At 49.1% G+C, this 6,016-nt stretch overlaps 11 non-coding genes across 11 annotated transcripts; all 11 read left to right on the top strand.

The window, feature by feature from the left end:
• The first annotated feature begins 274 nt into the window (after nt 1–274).
• Nucleotides 275–347, top strand: Trnak-uuu (transfer RNA lysine (anticodon UUU)). Its single transcript has one exon. It is a non-coding gene; the product is annotated as a tRNA-Lys (tRNA).
• Nucleotides 348–484: 137 nt separating this feature from the next.
• Trnas-cga (transfer RNA serine (anticodon CGA)) lies at nt 485–566 on the top strand. The gene has a single exon. It is a non-coding gene; the product is annotated as a tRNA-Ser (tRNA).
• Nucleotides 567–1,273: 707 nt separating this feature from the next.
• On the top strand, nt 1,274–1,355 carry Trnas-uga (transfer RNA serine (anticodon UGA)). The gene has a single exon. It is a non-coding gene; the product is annotated as a tRNA-Ser (tRNA).
• Nucleotides 1,356–1,939: 584 nt separating this feature from the next.
• Trnaf-gaa (transfer RNA phenylalanine (anticodon GAA)) lies at nt 1,940–2,012 on the top strand. The gene has a single exon. It is a non-coding gene; the product is annotated as a tRNA-Phe (tRNA).
• A 536-nt stretch (nt 2,013–2,548) lies between these two features.
• Trnak-uuu (transfer RNA lysine (anticodon UUU)) lies at nt 2,549–2,622 on the top strand. Its single transcript has one exon. It is a non-coding gene; the product is annotated as a tRNA-Lys (tRNA).
• A 136-nt stretch (nt 2,623–2,758) lies between these two features.
• Nucleotides 2,759–2,840, top strand: Trnas-cga (transfer RNA serine (anticodon CGA)). The gene has a single exon. It is a non-coding gene; the product is annotated as a tRNA-Ser (tRNA).
• A 709-nt stretch (nt 2,841–3,549) lies between these two features.
• Trnas-uga (transfer RNA serine (anticodon UGA)) lies at nt 3,550–3,631 on the top strand. The gene has a single exon. It is a non-coding gene; the product is annotated as a tRNA-Ser (tRNA).
• A 583-nt stretch (nt 3,632–4,214) lies between these two features.
• Nucleotides 4,215–4,286, top strand: Trnaf-gaa (transfer RNA phenylalanine (anticodon GAA)). Its single transcript has one exon. It is a non-coding gene; the product is annotated as a tRNA-Phe (tRNA).
• Nucleotides 4,287–4,821: 535 nt separating this feature from the next.
• Nucleotides 4,822–4,894, top strand: Trnak-uuu (transfer RNA lysine (anticodon UUU)). Its single transcript has one exon. It is a non-coding gene; the product is annotated as a tRNA-Lys (tRNA).
• Nucleotides 4,895–5,032: 138 nt separating this feature from the next.
• Nucleotides 5,033–5,114, top strand: Trnas-cga (transfer RNA serine (anticodon CGA)). The gene has a single exon. It is a non-coding gene; the product is annotated as a tRNA-Ser (tRNA).
• Nucleotides 5,115–5,821: 707 nt separating this feature from the next.
• Nucleotides 5,822–5,903, top strand: Trnas-uga (transfer RNA serine (anticodon UGA)). The gene has a single exon. It is a non-coding gene; the product is annotated as a tRNA-Ser (tRNA).
• Nucleotides 5,904–6,016: the final 113 nt, after the last annotated feature.

The raw sequence follows: 6,016 nt of genomic DNA, 5'->3' as shown, positions 1-6,016 counted from the left end.
GAATGCTTGTGAAATTTCCAATTACTCAGTGAGTGTCGACAAAACACGTAAATCCTCTACTCCAACGTATGAGACCTAACGACTGCTGCGGTTTGTTTTTGCATCGTGTGTCAGCATTCTTCGATAGTCTGCTACGAGCTTAGCGCGACACGTTTGTAGACAGCATTCAGGCGACGTTTAATTAGTAACAGCTCCATGCAGCGATAGCACAGCTGTGAAGGACATGAGTCAATGTACAGCTGTGCATCGTGGGATGTTCTCTACTGTCGTGTGAGCCCGGATAGCTCAGTCGGTAGAGCATTAGGCTTTTAACCTAAGGGTCCAGGGTTCAAGTCCCTGTTCGGGCGGAAATTTTAATACTTTGGTAGCGATTCCTCTGGTAGCGGTGGAAACACTACGGAAAAGAATGCAGCTACGCCGTTTTCTGATGCCACATAGCTTTAAACCGCAGAAGTTGCATGTGTCGGAGAACCTCGACCTACGGGCAGTCGTGGCCGAGTGGTTAAGGCGTCTGATTCGAAATTAGATTCCCTCTGGGAGCGTAGGTTCGAATCCTACCGGCTGCGTGCGATTTTGCGTAAAGAGGAGCAAATATTTTCACACACGTGAACGCGGTTGCAAACCGATGGCGCCATCTTCAACAAGACGAAAATTTCCGTTTAACAATACTGAGTGTCGCGACGGCTGCTGCTTACTGTGGCTACCGGTTCTCCTCTCACTGACGCTGGGACTGCAGAAAGCCGTCGCAGGCCCACGAGTGCGCTCCCGTCATTTTCTCGCGTCGACGCCGAGTTCGTGAGTACACAGACGTGCTTGGAAGCGTTGGACAGAGCCAACATTCATTTCTCTCTTTTTAAGAATCGCAATTCGGTCATTCGAGGTGCGGAAAAAGCAATGGTGCAGCGTTTCTTTTCTTAAGATCTCGCAGCTACTTGCAAGTATGTCGACCACTTAAGACGACAGAAAACTAGCGTCAGCGGTGCGTCAGTGGGAAGTCGGTGAAGTCGCCATTGGAGCCATAAGCCAGTAATTACGTCATGCGAATCACTCGCATGCCACACAGCTGTACGATAGCTCAGTCGTAGAGCGTTTGATTTTCAACCAAAGGGTGTTGGGTTCAACGCCATGTCTAGGAGAAAATTAATACACTTTCGTAACGGCTAATGTGCTGGCAATGGAAACACTACAGAAAAGAGTGAGGCCACGCCGCTTTCTGCCATTGGATTGCTTCTAAAGGTGCACTTTCACGTGTCGGAAGACGCTACTGCTACCGGCAGTCGTGGCCGAGTGGTTAAGGCGTCTGACTTGAAATCAGATTCCCTCTGGGAGCGTAGGTTCGAGTCCTGCCGACTGCGGAAATTTTGTAGCTCTCAAAAGATGGGCGTTCAGCTGCATTCTAGCAGTTGCGTCACTACTAAACACGTGGGTCGCCGGCAATGTGCAGTATTATTGGCTGCAGCGCTACAGTGGCACCCAGAAGCCACAGCTCATCGCCTCGTCACACTGCCGTCCACCAGGTGTGAGTGCAAGTGTCGCCTCTCTGGGCAGTGCAGATGTGTCCATTTTAGCTTGCAGACAGTTACGTGTAGCAATTTATGAGCTAACGCAAGTCAAATGTTTTAGCGTGTGTATCTGCTAGATACTGCCTCTCACATGGTAGAGAGGCTCACTCCTTCTTGTGTCTCGTTCTCTGCACACGAGTTGCACGTGGCATCGATATAGCATAGGTTTTCTAGAGAAAGCGAAGTCAATATTACATGAATCGAGTCGACATGTTTGCTTCTTACGATGATGGAATCAGAAGAAATGTGTGTGGTACTTCACTGCATCTGCTGCTCGCCTTTCAGCGTCCCTATGTCTTATCAGACGAAGATGACTGTGAAATTGGCGGCGATTCAGAGGTTAACGAAGACGCGCAAATCTGCGGACTTAGGTGTGAGCCGAAATAGCTCAGTTGGGGAGAGCGTTAGACTGAAGATCTAAAGGTCCCTGGTTCGATCCGGGTTTCGGCAAGCGTATGTTTTGAAGCTGATGCCAATGGAATTGCTCCGAGTCTGTGATGATGTAGTACAGCCGATAACAAAAATGACTCTATCCTGTAACTGTTCAGGTTGTCTAGTGCTTGCCGTAAGAGGAACACAGTAGGCAACTCCCTGAGAAGTAAGAAAATACGAAAAGTCCTACCGACTGCGTTCCTTTTTTTGTGTCAGGAGGTGAAGAACGTCTCCAACGGAACCGTGAAATGAGCGAAAAACGTGGGAAGCATTGCATTCGAAATGCTTGTGAAATTTCCAATTACTCAGTGAGTGTCGACAAAACACGTAAATCCTCTACTCCAACGTATGAGACCTAACGACTGCTGCGGTTTGTTTTTGCATCGTGTGTCAGCATTCTTCGATAGTCTGCTACGAGCTTAGCGCGACACGTTTGTAGACAGCATTCAGGCGACGTTTAATTAGTAACAGCTCCATGCAGCGATAGCACAGCTGTGAAGGACATGAGTCAATGTACAGCTGTGCATCGTGGGATGTTCTCTACTGTCGTGTGAGCCCGGATAGCTCAGTCGGTAGAGCATTAGGCTTTTAACCTAAGGGTCCAGGGTTCAAGTCCCTGTTTCGGGCGGAAATTTTAATACTTTGGTAGCGATCCCTCTGGTAGCGGTGGAAACACTACGGAAAAGAATGCAGCTACGCCGTTTTCTGATGCACATAGCTTTAAACCGTAGAAGTTGCATGTGTCGGAGAACTTCGACCTACGGGCAGTCGTGGCCGAGTGGTTAAGGCGTCTGACTCGAAATCAGATTCCCTCTGGGAGCGTAGGTTCGAATCCTACCGGCTGCGTGCGATTTTGCGTAAAGAGGAGCAAATATTTTCACACCACGTGAACGCGGTTGCAAACCGATGGCGCCATCTTCAACAAGACGAAAATTTCCGTTTAACAATACTGAGTGTCGCGACGGCTGCTGCTTACTGTGGCTACCGGTTCTCCTCTCACTGACGCTGGGACTGCAGAAAGCCGTCGCAGGCCCACGAGTGCGCTCCCGTCATTTTCTCGCGTCGACGCCGAGTTCGTGAGTACACAGACGTGCTTGGAAGCGTTGGACAGAGCCAACATTCATTTCTCTCTTTTTTAAGAATCGCAATTCGGTCATTCGAGTGCGGAAAAAGCAATGGTTGCAGCGTTTCTTTTCTTAAGATCTCGCAGCTACTTGCAAGTATGTCGACCACTTAAGACGACAGAAAACTAGCGTCAGCGGTGCGTCAGTGGGAAGTCGGTGAAGTCGCCATTGGAGCCATAAGCCAGTAATTACGTCATGCGAATCACTCGCATGCCACACAGCTGTACGATAGCTCAGTCGGTAGAGCGTTTGATTTTCAACCAAAGGGTGTTGGGTTCAACGCCATGTCTAGGAGAAAATTAATACACTTTCGTAACGGCTAATGTGCTGGCAATGGAAACACTACAGAAAAGAGTGAGGCCACGCCGCTTTCTGCCATTGGATTGCTTCTAAGGTGCACTTTCACGTGTCGGAAGACGCTACTGCTACCGGCAGTCGTGGCCGAGTGGTTAAGGCGTCTGACTTGAAATCAGATTCCCTCTGGGAGCGTAGGTTCGAGTCCTGCCGACTGCGGAAATTTTGTAGCTCTCAAAAGATGGGCGTTCAGCTGCATTCTAGCAGTTGCGTCACTACTAAACACGTGGGTCGCCGGCAATGTGCAGTATTATTGGCTGCAGCGCTACAGTCGCACCCAGAAGCCACAGCTCATCGCCTCGTCACACTGCCGTCCACCAGGTGTGAGTGCAAGTGTCGCCTCTCTGGGCAGTGCAGATGTGTCCATTTTAACTTGCAGACAATTACGTGTAGCAATTTATGAGCTAACGCAAGTCAAATGTTTTAGCGTGTGTATCTGCTACATACTGCCTCTCACATGGTAGAGAGGCTCACTCCTTCTTGTGTCTCGTTCTCTGCACACGAGTTGCACGTGGCATCGATATAGCAAAGGTTTTCTAGAGAAAGCGAAGTCAATATTACATGAATCGAGTCGACATGTTTGCTTCTTACGATGATGAATCAGAAGAAATGTGTGTGGTACTTCACTGCATCTGCTGCTCGCCTTTCAGCGTCCCTATGTCTTATCAGACGAAGATGACTGTGAAATTGGCGGCGATTCAGAGGTTAACGAAGACGCGCAAATCTGCGGACTTAGGTGTGAGCCGAAATAGCTCAGTTGGGAGAGCGTTAGACTGAAGATCTAAAGGTCCCTGTTCGATCCCGGGTTTCGGCAAGCGTATGTTTTGAAGCTGATGCCAATGGAATTGCTCCGAGTCTGTGATGATGTAGGTACAGCCGATAACAAAAATGACTCTATCCTGTAACTGTTCAGGTTGTCTAGTGCTTGCCGTAAGAGGAACACAGTAGGCAACTCCCTGAGAAGTAAGAAAATACGAAAAGTCCTACCGACTGCGTTCCTTTTTTGTGTCAGGAGGTGAAGAACGTCTCCAACGGAACCGTGAAATGAGCGAAAACGTGGGAAGCATTGCATTCGAAATGCTTGTGAAATTTCCAATTACTCAGTGAGTGTCGACAAAACACGTAAATCCTCTACTCCAACGTATGAGACCTAACGACTGCTGCGGTTTGTTTTTGCATCGTGTGTCAGCATTCTTCGATAGTCTGCTACGAGCTTAGCGCGACACGTTTGTAGACAGCATTCAGGCGACGTTTAATTAGTAACAGCTCCATGCAGCGATAGCACAGCTGTGAAGGACATGAGTCAATGTACAGCTGTGCATCGTGGGATGTTCTCTACTGTCGTGTGAGCCCGGATAGCTCAGTCGGTAGAGCATTAGGCTTTTAACCTAAGGGTCCAGGGTTCAAGTCCCTGTTCGGGCGGAAATTTTAATACTTTGGTAGCGATTCCTCTGGTAGCGGTGGAAACACTACGGAAAAGAATGCAGCTACGCCGTTTTCTGATGCCACATAGCTTTAAACCGCAGAAAGTTGCATGTGTCGGAGAACCTCGACCTACGGGCAGTCGTGGCCGAGTGGTTAAGGCGTCTGATTCGAAATTAGATTCCCTCTGGGAGCGTAGGTTCGAATCCTACCGGCTGCGTGCGATTTTGCGTAAAGAGGAGCAAATATTTTCACACACGTGAACGCGGTTGCAAACCGATGGCGCCATCTTCAACAAGACGAAAATTTCCGTTTAACAATACTGAGTGTCGCGACGGCTGCTGCTTACTGTGGCTACCGGTTCTCCTCTCACTGACGCTGGGACTGCAGAAAGCCGTCGCAGGCCCACGAGTGCGCTCCCGTCATTTTCTCGCGTCGACGCCGAGTTCGTGAGTACACAGACGTGCTTGGAAGCGTTGGACAGAGCCAACATTCATTTCTCTCTTTTTTAAGAATCGCAATTCGGTCATTCGAGTGCGGAAAAAGCAATGGTGCAGCGTTTCTTTTCTTAAGATCTCGCAGCTACTTGCAAGTATGTCGACCACTTAAGACGACAGAAAACTAGCGTCAGCGGTGCGTCATGGGAAGTCGGTGAAGTCGCCATTGGAGCCATAAGCCAGTAATTACGTCATGCGAATCACTCGCATGCCACACAGCTGTACGATAGCTCAGTCGGTAGAGCGTTTGATTTTCAACCAAAGGGTGTTGGGTTCAACGCCATGTCTAGGAGAAAATTAATACACTTTCGTAACGGCTAATGTGCTGGCAATGGAAACACTACAGAAAAGAGTGAGGCCACGCCGCTTTCTGCCATTGGATTGCTTCTAAAGGTGCACTTTCACGTGTCGGAAGACGCTACTGCTACCGGCAGTCGTGGCCGAGTGGTTAAGGCGTCTGACTTGAAATCAGATTCCCTCTGGGAGCGTAGGTTCGAGTCCTGCCGACTGCGGAAATTTTGTAGCTCTCAAAAGATGGGCGTTCAGCTGCATTCTAGCAGTTGCGTCACTACTAAACACGTGGGTCGCCGGCAATGTGCAGTATTATTGGCTGCAGCGCTACAGT

Source organism: Schistocerca gregaria, unplaced genomic scaffold, assembly GCF_023897955.1.
Source record: "Schistocerca gregaria isolate iqSchGreg1 unplaced genomic scaffold, iqSchGreg1.2 ptg001694l, whole genome shotgun sequence".
Taxonomy (NCBI): Eukaryota; Metazoa; Arthropoda; class Insecta; order Orthoptera; family Acrididae; genus Schistocerca; species Schistocerca gregaria.
The sequence above is the reverse complement of the archived record's forward strand: the minus strand, read 5'-3'. Positions and strand labels throughout refer to the sequence as shown.